This window comes from Sorex araneus, chromosome 6, assembly GCF_027595985.1.
Source record: "Sorex araneus isolate mSorAra2 chromosome 6, mSorAra2.pri, whole genome shotgun sequence".
NCBI classification, from domain to species: domain Eukaryota; kingdom Metazoa; phylum Chordata; class Mammalia; order Eulipotyphla; family Soricidae; genus Sorex; species Sorex araneus.
This window is the reverse complement of record NC_073307.1, coordinates 106,340,034-106,356,623: the sequence shown is the minus strand read 5'-3', so window position 1 is coordinate 106,356,623 and position 16,590 is coordinate 106,340,034.

The window sequence follows — 16,590 nt, the reverse complement described above, 5'->3', positions numbered from 1 at the left end:
TTTAGGTTGGTGAAGCAGCATGAAGACTTGAGCCGAGAACTCAGCCAAATTGCACCCGAGTTCTGAGCTATATGTCAGTGAGCTAATAGATGGAGGTTGTTTTATGCTGCCAATTCACAGTAATTTATAGTAGCCACAGAAAGCTGACCACTGCTTATGTCAGGAGGTTGCGAATGCCGACCCTTGTAAGCCATCCAGGGAGAAGTGGGAACATTGTGCATGTGCTAAGATTTAGAAAGACTTGGAGAGATTGAGTGGCAGATATGGAGAACAAATTGAGAGATGGACCAATTAGGAGTCGTGATAGACCATTAACTGAGAGATTATAGTGATTTGAACCTGAGTCACGGAGCAGTGAAGAAATAGATCCAAGTGCTATTTAGGAGACAGAGACAGAATTCAGAAGAATGCGATGAAAGCAAATAAAGTTTCTGTTAATTGCTTGGGGAATTAGATAACATACTCTGTTCTAAGAACATCATTTTTAATCCTCACAAAGAATTATAAATTTTGGCTGAATATTGTTAATCATGATCTTAGATGGAAAAAACAATCATGACTCAGAGAAAGGTTAGGTAACTTGCCCAATGATACAGAACTACTGAATACAGAAGGCACAAGTCAAAGCTGAGAATTCTGTTTTATTTATTAGCTTAGGGGGAAGGGGTGTTAGTGGTGTTCAGGGGGAGTTCTGGCTCTCTACTCAAGAGTGACTCATCATAAAGCTCAGGGGATCATATGCAGTGTCAGGATCGAACCAGGGTCAAGACAAGCTCCTTACCTCCTGTACTATTTTGTCAGCCCAAATCAAAGATTTTTTTTGTTTGCTTTTTAGGTCACACCCTGCAATGCACAGGGGTTACTCCTGGCTCATGCACTCAGGAATCACCCCTGGTGGTGCTCAGGGGACCATATAGGATGCTAGGAATTGAACTCGGGTCGGCCGCATGCAAGGCAAATGCCCTACCCACTGTGCTATTGCTCCAGCCCCCCAAATCAAAGATTTTAGAAACCAGAAGGTATAGGTTCAATTTCCTGCTCCCCAGTCAGGAGTGATCCCTGAGTTCAGAGCCAGGAGTTACCCCTGAGCAATGAAGGGTGTGTCCCCACTTCCCAGAACAAAACAAAACAAAAAACAAAAAAACAAGAAATCAGAATTTAGGTGCTCATACTTTTCTACATCTTAGAATGAGTAATTTTATGAAAATTCTCTGATCATGTTCTTTGTTTTTATGTAGTTAGAATATTTTGATCAGCTAAAAAATCTTTTAAGACTTTTCTCTCTCAAGCACACACTCACACACACAAAATCTTTAATCACAATGAATAATCTCCCACTTCATAAGGAAATTAGTAACTATTAGACAGTAATTCCTGCCAGTTAATCTGTTCCATTTAAGACATATTTGTTTCATATGGGCTGGAGCTATAGCACAACGGTAGGGCATTTAGTCTTGCACGCAGCCAACCTGGGTTCGATTCCTCCACCCCTCTTGGACAGTCCAGTCCGGCAAGCTACAGAGAGAATCCCGCCCACATGGCAGAGCCTGGCAAGCTCCCCATGGCGTATTTGATATGCCAAAAACAGTAACAACAAATCTCACAATGGAGACATTACTGGTGCCTGCTCGAACAAATCTATGAGCAACGGGATGACAGTGACAGTGACAGTGTTTCATATGCCTACTAGATATCTAAGTAGGAATTCTGCATAAAGCTGAGTATACAGGTGGCATAGAAAATATATGAACCATAGATTGAGAACAAAGAAATAGGAAGAGTGTCAGAAGTCTGGAATTAACCATTATTTGAAGACTGGCTAGAGAGAGTGAGCCTCTTGCTCCCGAGGCCTTCAGAAGACAACCCTCCCATAGGCTCGGGTTCAGACCCGGTCTTGGAATGACAGTACAATTTCTGCTGTTTCTGCTGGTGGTGGGGGCCATGTGCTCCGGGTGACTAAGTCCAGGAAAGAGCTTCTCAACAGCTGTAAGAAGCACCGCAAGAAGAAGCCAGACCCCTGGAAGAAAATTCTTGGTGCTCCATCACCAGCCAGGAAACCAACACGTAATTCCTGCCTGAGGAGATTCAATGGGAATCACTGTCCCATCAAGATGACACCTCAGTAAAAATGGCTCTGCATCCAGGACCACTATCTGTCGAGTGTTCCTCCAACCTGTCTGTCGGGTGTTCCTCCAACCTGCTTGCAGCAGTGTTTCTCCAACCTGTCTGTAGGGGTGATCATCCAGCTGGTTGACCAGAGCTGGTACAAAGAGAGGTTCCTGGACTTGCTGTTGGGTGAGAAGGACTGTGAGCACTGTGGGGTGATTGTCACACCTCCTATACCTGCAAAAGCAACTGGCACAAGGTCTGACACTGGACATCTAGCTATATCCCGCAGCCAGTGGAAGCTGTTTGCCACCTCTTCTAAATCTAATTCTGCACTCCCGCTGCTCTCCGCCATGAGGGCTGGAGTCACCTTTACAAAGACAGTAACGAGAGCCAAGGCAGTGGGCAGTGGGAGAATTTGGTTTGGCCCTGGGCAATCCCAGGGCAGAGGTGGTCAGGTTCTATTCGGAGGCCTTGAGTGGAGTTGGGTTCCCCGGGGCCCTGGTTCTCCTGCTGCTTGGCCTGGCTCCGATGCTGCTCTCACTGTTTGGCTGAGTTTCCTTTCTCTCCCCCGATCTGGATATCTCCATTTCACTTCTAGCTCCCAGCTGTTCAGGTCTTACTCCACAGGGGTAAACACCAATGGTTTGAATAAAATGGAGGCTCCATTAAAAAAAATTGGAAAAAATAATATGTGCTCACAAAAGAGCTCAAGAAGAGCACACAGAGAACGGAGGTGGGGGGGGGGAGGGAGAGTAAATAGGATGAAAGTGAAAGAAGAGGCCCAAGGAGAAAGGGCTAAACTGATTCAAATGCTGTTGGTGAATCAAGAAAAAAGAGGTCTAGGAGGCGTGTTCTGAATTTAGTGACCTGGATATTCATGGCAATCTTGAAAAAGATATTTTGGTGAGATGGTAGATACAGAAGACAGACTGTGTATGGGAAACTGTAGTAGAGGAAATAAAACAAGTAATTTTGGGGCAGGTCTTTTATAATCAGTGTGTCACTATCACTGTCATCCCGTTGCTCATCGATTTGCTCGAGTGGGTGCCAGTAACGTCTCCATTCGTCCCTGTCGAGTGCTAGCGTAGCCTGATGGCATATTGGGGACTCTTTCAGAATCAGAGGAATGAGACTGTCGTTGTTACTGTTTTTGGCATAGCGAGTATGCCACAGGTAGCTTGCCAGGCTCTGCTGTGCGGGTGGTATACTCTCAGTAGCTTGCCGGGCTCTCCGAGAGAGACAGAGGCTTTTGTGACAGCCTCTAATCACGTCTTTTATAATAGTAGTTGTAAAAGAACAAAAAGTCAGTAGTAACTCAGAGATGTGCCATGAAGGTTTTTTTTTTTTAAGATTAAAGAACTAGAGAAATTTTGGGAGACAGATAAAGTTACTCCAACATGCAGCAATTAGCAATACAGGTAAGAAGACAGAGGAGAAATAAAATAAGAAAGTTAATTAACAATGTCAGGTGATGGAGAAGGCAAGGAGCAAAGTCAATATGGGCAGCCAGAGGAAAGAAACCTGGACTCTTGTCTCAGAATGTATCAGAAAACAAAGAGATCAGGGCTGAAGAGAGTACAACGGGAGCAGAGTTTGCCTTGCACGTGGCTTATTGGGATTTGATCTCTGGCACCTCTTAAGGTCCCCTGAGCATCACCAGGAATTATTCCTGAGTGTAGAGTTGGGAGTAAGCCTAGAGCACAGCCAGGTGGGGCTCCAAAATAAAATAAAACAAAACAAACAACAAAAAAAACCAACCCCTCTGCTCCCGTCCACCCTCCTGGCCCCCTTCCTCCCCCACACAAAGATCAAGGAAGCAAATGTCTTGAAATAGCTCAGTCCTTTCTCTGACTGAAGCCTTGACCCATCAAGGTTGTCAGTTTCTCTCTCTCTCTCTCTCTCTCTCTCTCTCTCTCTCTCTCTCTCTCTCTCTCTCTCTGTGTGTGTGTGTGTGTGTGTGTGTGTGTGTGTGTGTGTGTTTTAGAAAGAGCTGTTGGTACATCTGGTTTGACTCTTATAGCAACAATTTACTTTTCTCTTGGGGAAGTTTCAGTCACTCATGCTACTGCCTCGCTGGCTTAAGTGTGGCATATGATCCTTACTTCAACATTCTGTATCACAATTGAGATAAGAAGAGAATGTTTAAACAATACTTCAGTGAGTGAGTGTTCGAGGGAAACGACTAAAGAGAGGAGACGGAAGGTGTGCAACCTGGTGATCTGCTTTCTAGGGTACTTCTTATTCTAGATTAGCTTGCAGGTATGTGAGGGTCATGGAATAGGCTCCATTGTTAGTACCCCAGCTCTGACACACACACGCACAGGAGGAGAGAATCCAGACATAGTTTATTTCATTTCATTCCATTTTATTAATTTGGGGGACCATCCTTAGGGTACTCAGGGCTTACTCCTGACTGTACTCAGGGATTTTTGTGGCTGAGCTTTGGGGACCACATGTGGTGCCAGGGAGCAAACATGGGTAGGGTGTGTAAGAGACAATCGCCCTACTTGTTGTTCTATTTCTCTGGCCCCCAGACGCAGTTTAGACCTTGAGGTTTCCACTCACTATAGGCGAAGCTCCTTGCTGTGTCTGGCGAGCCCACCTTCTCCTCACAGTTTCCAAGACCGTCTCCGAATTTCTATGATGTGCAGCTATGCTCCTTCACTGAGCTCCTGCCCATTGTCTCTGCCCATGCTGGGGGCTCTTCTCTGGGGATAATTAAACAATGAGGGCTGAGAAGAACGGCTGGACTAGAACTGGATTACAAGGGGAAGCTGGGCAGAGGGAAGAAACCAGAGGAAGGAGAGAGCTTTTAGACCCTGGGCTTGTTCTGGGGAGAGCTGAGGCATACAGGGATTGGCTTCCAGTGGATGGTTAGTTACACTTGGTTTTAGACGAGGAATTTCATAGATGGGACATGAGGGGCTGGATTCTGAAATGTTATTTTGGCGTCACTGGAAGCAAATAGTAGGAAGATTCACTCAGAAAGCTAATTAAAGGGACCAGAGAAATAGCACAGTGGGGGACATTTGCCTTGCACCCAGCTGACCTGGGTTTGCTTCCTGGCACCCCACATCATCCCTGAGTCTGCCACGAGTGATCCTTGAACACAGAGTCAGGAATAAACCCTGAGCATAGTTGAGTGTGGCCCAAAAGACAAACAAAATAAAGTCACCTAGAGAATATGCCTTCAAGAACATGCGAGGTATTAGGGCAAGGTGAAGGATAAGAAAACCAAGGCACTACACACACCACATTCTTAGGTTCTGAAGATCCAGAAAATTCTAAGAAGCCAGAATTCATTTTTTTCCAAATAAATTTTCTTCAGGGAAGGGTCTTGTGGGAGGACAAGGGAGGAGTAGTTGTGTATAAGCCCGAGGCAGATAGCACAGGAGAGAGTATCATGTCCTGTTCTTCACAGGAAACATGATCAGTTCTCACGAGCGGGATTTGAAAGCATCTATCCAATCTGGTAGCTTGGATAACCTCCTAGCTTGTCCATAGCTAGGAAATGCTGCACTCCATGCAGGCAACTGTCCAGACCTAAAGGGGCTGAGAGATTCACAAGGAGTGCTAGGAGAGGCCTAGTGGAGAGTAACAGCTCCAGGCCTAAAAGGTAGGCAGCGTTCTCTACTGCCATGGGTGGAAGGGGTGGAACAGTTTGCTAGATGCTATGTGCAAAGTGCCAGGGCTGTGGATACTCCCTCTGCCTCACTGGGAAGTTTATAATAAAAAAAGTTTGATGGTTAGCTTCTCTGAAAAAAAATTTGTTTTTAATTGAATCACCATGTTGAAAGTTACAAAGCTTTTAGGCTTAAGTCTCAGTTACATAATGCTTGGACACCCATCCCTCCACCAGTGCACGTATTCCACCACCAAGGACCACAGTAAACCTCCCGCCCACCCACTCCCGCCCCCCCCCCCCCCGTCCCCCACCGCACCTGTGTAGTTGGTAAATTTCACTTTACTTTCTCTTTACTTTGATTACATACAAACAAAAAACCTCACCATTATTGTTTGGAGTTTCCCCCACAGAGTCGGGCCTGCTGGAAAAGAAGCATTTGATAATTTGTTTTCCATTGCTGCAAATGAGGAAATATGAAGTCGCGTGGCCACAGTAGCGGCTGTGAGGTTCTAGATTTCTATATTTTAGTATTTTAGTGACTAAGTCCAGAGGGCTTTCTGCCAGAGGTTGCATCATTGCTAGCTCGTACCTCTCTGCTACTTTATATTCCACATATGAGTGCAATCTTTCTGTGTCTGTCTCTTTCTTTCTGACTCATTTCACTCAACATGATACTTTCCATGTTGATCCACTTATATGCAAATTTCATGACTTCATGCTTTCTAACAGCTGTATAGTATTCCATTGTGTAAATGTACCAAAGTTTTTTTAGCCAGTCATCTGTTCTCGGGCATTCGTTTTTTTTTTCCAGATTCTGGCTATTGTAAACTGTGCTGTGATAAACATACAGGCGCATATGTCATTTTGACTATATTTTTTGCTTCTCTGGGGTATATTCCCAGGAGTGGTATTGCTGGATCAAATGGAAGCTCAATTTCTAATTTTTTGAGAATCGACCATATTGTTTAGCTTCTCTGAAAAATTTTTACACTGGGAATCTTTTGCTTTGAGGAAAATTCTGAGTTATTTACAAATTCGGCTTTTGGATGGGGTGAGAGGGCACGTCCAATTTTCTTTCTAGGTCAAAGGTATTAAACCTGGAAAGACTATCACAGTCCCAGAGAGAGTTGTCCCAGAGAGAGTTCATTGTGAGGTAAAAAGCACTGTAGCACTGTTGTTCCATTGTTCATTGATTAGCTTGAGTGGGCACCAGTAACGTCTCCAATGTGAGACTTGTTACTGTTTTTGGCATATCGAATATGCCACGGGTAGCTTGCCAGGCTCTCTGGGTGGGATACTCTAGGTAGCTTGCCGGGCTCTCTGAGAGGGATGGAGGAATCGAACCCCAGCCTGCAAGGAAAATGCCCTATCCGCTGTGCTATCACTCCAGCCCAAGGTGAAAAGGATGAGAGTTTATTTCAAGCTCTGGGGGGAGCAGTTCCGGAAATGTCTGCAAGCCATTCAACCCTCATCTTCCCCCTCCAGGACTGGCCCAGCCTCTGATTCTGCCTCTGCCACAACTTCTGGGTAATGTGTGTGAACATTAGCACGGCTGCAATTTAGTCTTTGGTAAAAGATTCTGAGCAAGGGTTTTCAGAAATCAGCAGGGACCACTGTTCCCCAACATCGCTTTCTGTCCCACGGATTCCATTCCTCCCTGGGAGACTTTGCAATCCTGAGGCAGGGAGGAAACTGCAGTGCGGAGGAAAAGGAGTGCTCTGCGCCCTCTTCTGGCCAGGTCTTGTATTGCCAAGACGGAACAGGCCTGGGGTCGAGCAGGGCAACCAGTACTTAGCCTCTGGGTTTCTAAGGCACCACTTCCCCTGGAGGAATAGGATTAAAGTTCACAGCCACTGAGCCTTAGTAAGCGGTTGCTGGCTGCCAGGCGCTGGTGGCAAGCAGTTTGCATTCATTATTTTATTTACATCTTAAGTTTCCAAACATTTCTTTCTGCAACGCTGAAAGATTTTGTAGGAGGCTTAGAGTCCCCTAGTTGCTAAGTACTACACTTCATAATTAAAATCTGACTCTTAAGCAACACGTTATTTATATCTGTTGTGCTTTTAGGCCTGTCAAATATTCTCCTGATCTGGACTTTTATTTGATCTCAGATCTAACCCCCTTCACAATCCCTTGCTGATTTATGTTCTAAGTCAAACCTTAGCTTCAATTAAAAACTAGAATCCACCATCTGACCTCTTGCTCCTGGCTCCTAACTCTGTACCAAATCTTTCTCTGGGCAGAATGGCACCTCTCCTTATGAATCTGATTTCATTTCCATATGCCTTCCTGCTAGCAGCCAAAATCCACAGAAAGGAAAGGGTGAATGTGGTGGGTAGGGGGTGTTTGTGTTGGGGGGTGGGGTTCATGAGGGAGTAGCTAACTGGGAATATTGAGGAGAAGGTATGGGTGTGCTTCCGGGCACCTGTCAAATCTTAATCGGTCAGGAGTGTTCTGAGGTCAGTGGTCCCAGGAGGGAAGATGAAAGTCTTGTGGGTGGGTAAAAAACTAAGCTGAAGCAGAAGGGCCTGACAGTCCTGTAGAAATTTAGCAATGACTTCAAAACTCATGTCTATTCTTTCAGCCTCGTGTGTGCAGACGAGAATGCTGAAACTGGCAGCTCTTCTCCAGAGTAGTGGGTGGTCCCATGTCGTTGGCTGCAAACCTGGGATCACACTTCAGCACATTGGGAGTGCTCGGTGGTGACTCACAGGCTTCACTTTGCATGAATGGCTCCTGCTTCCCTTCTGCTTGCAACAGTCATTTTGGAGAAAGGAGAATGATTCTCCTCTGCCCGGGATGGAGATGCTCCTCGCAACCCACCTTCCCCCGCCCCGCCCCCCCGCGTCTTTTAGCTCCCTACAATAAATACTAAGGCGGACCCAGGTTTTGTAGCATTTAGGAGTCCAATAGCATTGGCCACATTATGTAAGTCTGGGAATCTTTGTTTTCTTGCTTCAAAATGGGGATTATCATAACATCTTTATCATAAAATTGTGAGGGTTAACCAGAACACATTGCACTTAGTTTAGGACTGGGCATAAAATTGTTGCAGGCGAATAGTTACAGGGGCCTTGGTAGTGCATTTTTGAGAAATAGTCAAATTTAAGAGATAGCGCAATCCTGAACTAACCTAAAGTATGACACCCACATCCTTTGGGTATGCAAATTCTGAGCTCATGGAAATTGAGACACTGAGGCATCACTCAGAAGAGGGTGAACTCTCATATCAGTAAAGGAGAAACTACAGAAGAATCTAAAGGTTGTGATGAGATTATAAAAAAGCCACAGTGCAAGGGATGCGTTGAGATTATGAAAAGACCATTAGCAGTTCAAAGCTTTCCCTGTGACAATGCCCAGATTAATTTCTATGTGTGCAAAGAACCCCAGGAAAAATATGTTTGGACATTATGACCTCTCAGTGTCTGTGTGGCAAGCCATAATACCCAAAAGTAGAGAGAGAGTATGGAGAATATTGTCTGCCATGGAGGCAGGGGGAGGGTAGGAAAGGGGGGGGTATACTTGTGTTATTGGTGGTGGGGAATGTGCACTGGTAGAGGGATGGGTGTTTGATCATTGTGTGATTGTAACCCAAACATGAAAGCTTGTAACTATCTCACGGTGATTCAATAAAATAAAAAAAAAAGAAAATTCACACACACAATATGTTTGGAGATTATTAAAAGACCATTAGCAATGCAAAGCTTTCCTTGTGACAATGTCCAAATCAATTTCTATGTGTTCAGAAAACTCCAGGAAAAATATGTTTGGTGGAATTGTATTTAACCTCCTCCTGAAATCTATTCAGGGTTTTTGGCCCATGTTCTCCCTTGAACATCTCTTTGTCTCTCTGTCTCTGTCTTTCTCTCCCTCTCTCTCATTCTGCTTATATCTGTCTGGAGAAACTCGATTCTCTCTTGAACACCTAATTCCCTCCCTCTCTCCCTTCATGTCTTTCTGAATTTTGTTTAGTAGAAACTATCTTGCATCACTATTTCACCTCCTCCTGAAATCCTTTTCTGAGAGGATAGGCCTCAAACCCAGAACACCTATGACGAGGTTAAGACTGATTTTCCTCGGGGCTGGAGAGATAGCACAGCGGGTAGGGCGTTTGCCTTGCACGCAGTCGACCCGGGTTCAAATCCCAGCATCCCATATGGTCCCCTGAGCACGGCCAAGGGTAATTCCTGAGTGCAGAGCCAGGAGTAACCCCTGTGCATCGCCAGGTGTGACCCAAAAAGAAAAAAAAAAAAGACTGATTTTCCTTTCCTGCAAAGAGCAATTCCTCATTCCAGCTGAGTCCATGGCTCCCTCAGAAATCTGGTGGCAGCGGTCATCTCCCATGCGGTGCAGAACCAGTGGACTTCAGGCATAGCTTGACAATTGCCTCGTGGGTTGGCAGGATATGATGTCCATGTCCTGTAGGTGCTTGGAGCAGACTTGACCAATCCTGACCCAACCAGCCATTTCTCCAGGTGGCAAGGAGAATGGAAAAGAGGACTGAAACCACTTGTCTCAAGGTGACTTCCTTTGCTACCTACTTTAAAGAAACACAGGTGACAAAATATCTTTTCAGAAACCATATCTAATATTTTAAATTTCTTGATGGACTTCATTTATTTTATTTTTATTTTATTATTTTTATGGACTTCATTTCTTTTTTGTGTGTGCTTGACTCAGTTATAATTAGTACAAAGAGATGAACATAATAAAACTATTTGTGCAGCATACGTTTTTTTTATAAAATCAATTTTTTTTGTCTTTTGGAAAATAATTTAAAAAACCCTAAGAACAGGATGGTAATTTAAACTTCGAGAGAGAAGAAAAGGCTTAATAGTTTTCCCTCAAATTCAAATCACAACAGTTCACAGTCCAATTATTAAATGATGATATTATAAAGAAGATATATTTTTGAAAGTTTTGTTTTATTTGCAGGCTAAATTGGGACTTATTATTTTTTGTTTTTTTTTCCATTGAGTCACCGTGACCCCAGTTTCTCTCCTGTCACTCCCCACCGCCTGCAGCCTACCCTGTGGCAGGCACTTTTCCTTCTCTCTCTCTCTGTGTCTCTCTGTCTCTGTCTCTGTCTCTCTTTCTCTTTTTCCTTTCGGGCATTATGTTTGCAATACAGATACAGAGAGGTTATCATGTTTATTCCTTTACCTACTTGGGCTTCATTTCTTGACCTAAAAAATTGTGCATAATAATTTAAGCCTCCTAACATTATTATAAAAGGAGATAATTTATGTATGGCAATTGTAAATGATCTTGTATGTTTGGAAATTGAACATTTTCTTGATTCTTCAAGTCATCCACTCTCATTTAAACTTATAATCACCTACTTTATGGAAGATTTAATGTGGTTGTTTTATTTTTGGATACCACCCAGCGATGCTCAGGACTTACTCCTGGCTCTATGCCCAGGAATTACTCCTAGTGGTGCTTGGGGGCCCATATAGGATGTTGGGGCTCAAAGCTGGGTTAGCATGTGCAAGGCTAAATTGTTCTTACCAATGTACTATCGCCCTGGCCCTCATTTGTATTTTGTAGCTTTCTCTCTACTTTCTTTCCCTACCAATTTAGGCTATTGCAATAGTCTCTGATGGTTTTGGGTTACATAGAATATCTGAGAGAGGAAGACCTCTTGCCCCCCTCTGCCCCGCCTTAAAAAAAATGATACTGGTTATATTGGTTTGTACCTTGTTCAAGCAAGTTCTTTGCCCCAGGAGGCACTCTGTGACGCCTCAGTGCTAGTTTGTGTGGGTATGGTCATTTCCCCCTGCAGTTTTCAGACTCAGTTCTTATTGTTTCCTATTCTGGGGCCCCTGTAAAAGTGCATCCAGGCTGCTTTCCCCTCTGGAAACAGTGATAGGCAGAACTATTTATTTATTTATTTATTTGCTTTTTGGGTCACACCCAGCAATGCACAAGGGTCACTCCTGGCTCATGCACTCAGGAATCACCCCTGGCGGTGCTCAGGGGGATAGGTAGAACTTTGGTCCCTATTATTCTTTCCTGCTGGATAATGGATTCCCATAGTTATGGCAAAAGGAATTCTACAGATGCAATTATGCTTAGTAATAAACTGGGTTTCTTTTGTTGTTTGTTTTATGGTTTTGGTTTTGGTTTGGAGGTCGCACCACCAGGCAGTGCCTAGGGCTTACCTTTGGCTCTGTGCTCAGGGATCACTCCTGATAGTGCTCAGGGAACCATTTGTGCTTGAGATTAAACCTGAGTGACCACATAATAGGCAAGAGCCCTACCCACTATCACTCCAGCCCTCCAAGCAAGCATCTTAACCTCTGTACTATCCCTTTGGACCCAACAATAAGCTGTTGTTAAAATAGGGAGTTTATCCTAGATTATCTAGGTGAGACTAATCAAACTGTATGAGCTCTTAAAAGCAGGATTTTTTTCTCAGTTTCTTAATAGGAAATGCAGTAAGAGATCCCAAGAATGCAAAAGACTGAATGTGTCTTTCTTGGCTTGAAAAAAATCACAAGTCAAGAATACAAGGACCTGAGTACTGCATGAAAAAGGAGTAAAATTCTTTCTGTGTGTGTGTGTGTGTGTGTGTGTGTGTGTGTGTGTGTGTATGTGTATGTGTGTGGTGGAGGTGGTGATGGTGGTGGTGGTGGTGAGTTTAAGGGTGTGGAGAGAGTTCTTTTAAGCAGTGCTTAGGAAGCCCGGGGCCTCACCTTGGGCAACAAAACCAAGGTTCAAATAAAGCGTCTAAGGATATAATGGTGTTCAGTTCCTACTTGTCTGTCCAACCTTGGTTGGGTGCAAGCCTATCTATGATAATACCTCCTCATTCCAAAAGAAGCTGAATTCTTCAAACAACTTGAATTTTTATTATTATTAGAAATACTATTATTAGGTATATTAATATATTAATATTATATATCAATATAGTAAGATATAACATATTAATATATAATAATAATGGAATCATCTTCCTAATAATATTATTAGGAAATTATAATCTGGGAAGATTCTTTCCCAGAACTTCCAGCTAAAAAAAAAAAAAATCAGTTCTGCTGAAATCTTGATCTTGCCTTAGGAAACCTTGAACAGAGGACTCAGTTGAGCCATGCTATGCCCAGATTTTTGTCTTTTGGAACTGTGAGATAGGAAATGTGTGTTATTGTTATTGTATGTCACAGAAGTGAAATAAAAATGCCCTATGTAATGTTCGGGCTTCAGTGATAGCATAGCGGGTAGGGCGTTTGCCTTGCACGTGGCCGACCCGGGTTCAATTCCTCTGCCCCTCTTGGAGAGCCCAGCAAGCTACTGAGCATATCTTGCCCACATGGCAGAGCCTGGCAAGCTACCCGTGGCATATTCGATATGCCAGAAACAGTAACAAGTCTCACAATGGAGACGTTATTGGTGTCCGCTCGAGCAAATTGATGAACAACGGGATAACAATGACAGTGACAGTGACAAGTAATGTTCAAGAATCCCATTGCTGGGCCTGGGGAGATAGCCCAGTAGTTAGGGGTGTATACAAAGCATGCACTTGGACCTGAGTTCAAACCCTGATACCATAACCTTCCCAAACCCCCTTTCAGGGTTTAACCCTGGATTTTCCCAAGCATTGCCAGGATGGTCCTGGTGGTCCCCTGGTACAGTAGCTCTGCATTTTCAGGCCCTAACACTGAACTACTTAGCCTGATTGGCCAAGTACAGATGGGAATATCCTCAGCTCCCTAAGCACTGCTTGGGAAGAGGCCCCAGCCAAATAAAAAAGAATCCCGTTCTGGGGAAATATCTTCTCTTTGGGTCTGGAACCTTCATATACATAACTAATATCTTTGGTCTAAAAGATTGTCATTATCATTGTTATTTATTTATTTACCTTAAGTTGCCTTCTAACCTGACCTAACTCTATTCAGCTTGTTCCCAAATTGCCAAAACAGTGTCTTCTCTTCTATACATTAATGGAAATCACTCCTCTAGCTAGAGTCTAGCTTCTTTTTAATTTTAATTTTTTTTTGGTGAGTGTGGGGGCACATGATTGGTGCTCAGAGCTTACCCCCCAGCTCTGTGCTCAGGGTTCAATCCTGGCAGGTGACTATGTAGGGTGCCAGGAATCGAATCCTGGTCAGTCATAAGTAAGACAAGTGCCCTACACATTGTATTATCTTTCCAACCCAAGCCTAGCTTCTTAAACTGTGCATTGTGACCTCATATGGGGTTGTGCAACTTTTAAAAAGAATTTGTTTTAAAATAAGCATCTTTACAATTTATAATTCGTGGTTGATTTATAGACCAATTTTATATACCTGGGGTCACATCAACATTTCTTGGGTAACATTTAAGAAGTGCTGGACTGGAGGAATCTCTAGCAACTGGAGTTGCTTATATGTCATATTAATGCAGCAAGAAATTTCATCTCTTCATCCTAAAACAGCATAGGCAGGCAAGATACACAAAAAAACTCAAAGAGAATTTTGTTTGGGGAAGTGTAAAAACTGTAGTATGTGAATGAAAAGTTTATTTTCATGCACTAAATTCATGAAGGACCACCAAATGAACTTCATGACATACACATCCATTATTCTATTTCAACATGTGGAGGCATCACTTGTATGAAACAATTGAGAAGTTGACATATAGTTCCTCCAACATCGGGCCTGTGTATGGTTCAACTCTCATTTTCTTGATTATCAGATAGTTATATACCTTACTCTGCCTGACACAGTTCTGTCACTGACAACATAGAAAATAGTAAAATATACCCAGTGCTTCGCAGCTGCACGGCATCTTATGGCCTAGTTCTCCCTCTGGGAGAGCCTGGCAAGCTACCGAGAATTTCCTGCCCACATAGGAGAGCCTTGCAAATTCCCCATGGCATATTCATATGCCAAAACCAGTAACAATGAAGGGTCTCATTCCCCTGACCCTGAAAGAGCCTCCAATGAGACACCATTGGAAAGGAGGAGTAAAGAGAGGCTTCTAAAATCTCAGGGCTAGGACGAATGGAGACATTACTGAGACTGCTCGAGAAATTTGACATCAATGGGATGATGATGATGATGATACCCAGTGCTCACTATATAAATATCTTTTGTGAAGAAAGTATCAGAAAAAACCCCACTTATTTAAAAATGAGTTAATGCCAAATAACCTTCATAATCTCTCCAGACACCATAAATCATAGACATAGCTACATGTCTATGTTTACATAGCTTTATGTCTACATATGTTACCTGTATCCATAATATCCAAAGGTTGGTTAGTTTAGAAGACTCCACCAGTTCAGATGCTTTCCACAAATCCTGTTTTACATTACTGAGGGCCCTAATCTACATAATAATTCTTGATATTCTAAACTAATGATTTGGCATCTTGAACTATCCTGGGCCAAAATAAAAAAAAGAGTTGTTTACATGAACCCTGTGGGTGGCTTTCAGGAGTTCTAGAAAATTGCATTGTGAATCCTTCAATCCTTAACCCGCAGATCTGTGTTTCACTGCCTGGCTAATAGAACAGATCCCACTGAAAAATTCAACGCCACTGTAGTAATAAAGGCCTTTTGCTCATGCTGTCACTTTGCTTCTCTGTATTTTGATGAAGTGGTTTCTTTCTCACGCGCCACTGTATGACACAATATGCCTTCTCTTCCTGGAGACTCTAAGTAAATGAATTATTCTTTCAATGACATTGACCTCTGTTAGCCATTACCCAGTAACAAATTAAATCACAAGCACATTTAAAAATCTTAACTGGCATAGTTCAAACCCAGTCTCTGGCCAGGTCCTGCAGGTGCCGACGTTGTGGCCAGGGTAAATCAGATTCAGAGATGGTGCCCAAGGACTCTACAATACCTTTCTTACCCAAACCTGCAGGCTCCCCGTTCTAAGGATATCTAAGTTACTCCAAACCTCCCTAAATACTCATGTCCAATCGTCTTCAACTGTGATATCTTACTGTATCTAGTCTCTATCTTCTAACCCTAAATTTTGAAATAATGTATAGAGAAGGAAAGTTGAATTTGTGCCAGCACCAAGGCCAGTTCTAATAACTGGCATGGTAGGACAGGATCACATGATTAATCTTAGGAACTATTCTCTCACTGGAATTTTGAATACAGATAGCACAGCAGGTAGGACGTTTGCCTTGCATACGGCCAAACCATTCCTCCAGCCCTCTCAGAGAGTCTGGCAAGATACCGAGAGTATTTCACCTGCAGGGCAGAGCCTGGCAAGCTACCGTGGTGTATTCAATATGCCAAAAACAGTAGCAACAAGTCTCACAATTGAGACATTACTGGTGCCTGCTCGAGCAAACCGATGAGCAACGGGATGACAGTGATACAGTGATACAGTAGTATTCATCCAAGGCTCCAAATTTGGGCCAGAGGAGAATTTTTAAAAAAGGCAAAGTTTTAGTTTTGATTCACTAAGGTAGATCAAAGCCCTCAGAGGTTACAAAATTGAGGACTTTGACACTTTGCGGGGATGTGGAGTGGTGTACCTGGTGATGGTCAGGGCCTGCTCCTGGCTCAACACTCAGGAATCACTGCTGCCTAGGCTTGGGGGACCCTATGGGTTGCTGGGGAATAATGGTAATAATAATACTGGTTGGTAACATTTCTCAAGTCCCAAAAGTTGAGGATTTTGATTCTGTGACATGAGATGTAAGATCAGCATATCTATGTGGACATATCTCTGAAGCTAGAGCACATTTATATCAATACAATTTCTGATTCACCTTAGCTCAGATTTCTGATTCATCAGATACCTCAGCCTCTTCAAATCCAATCTCCAAACTACTATGTAACTCATGTTTTCACCCTCCTAACTCAAAATTCAGAAAAAATTCATCCTGACTCACCGTTGGTTTTCCCT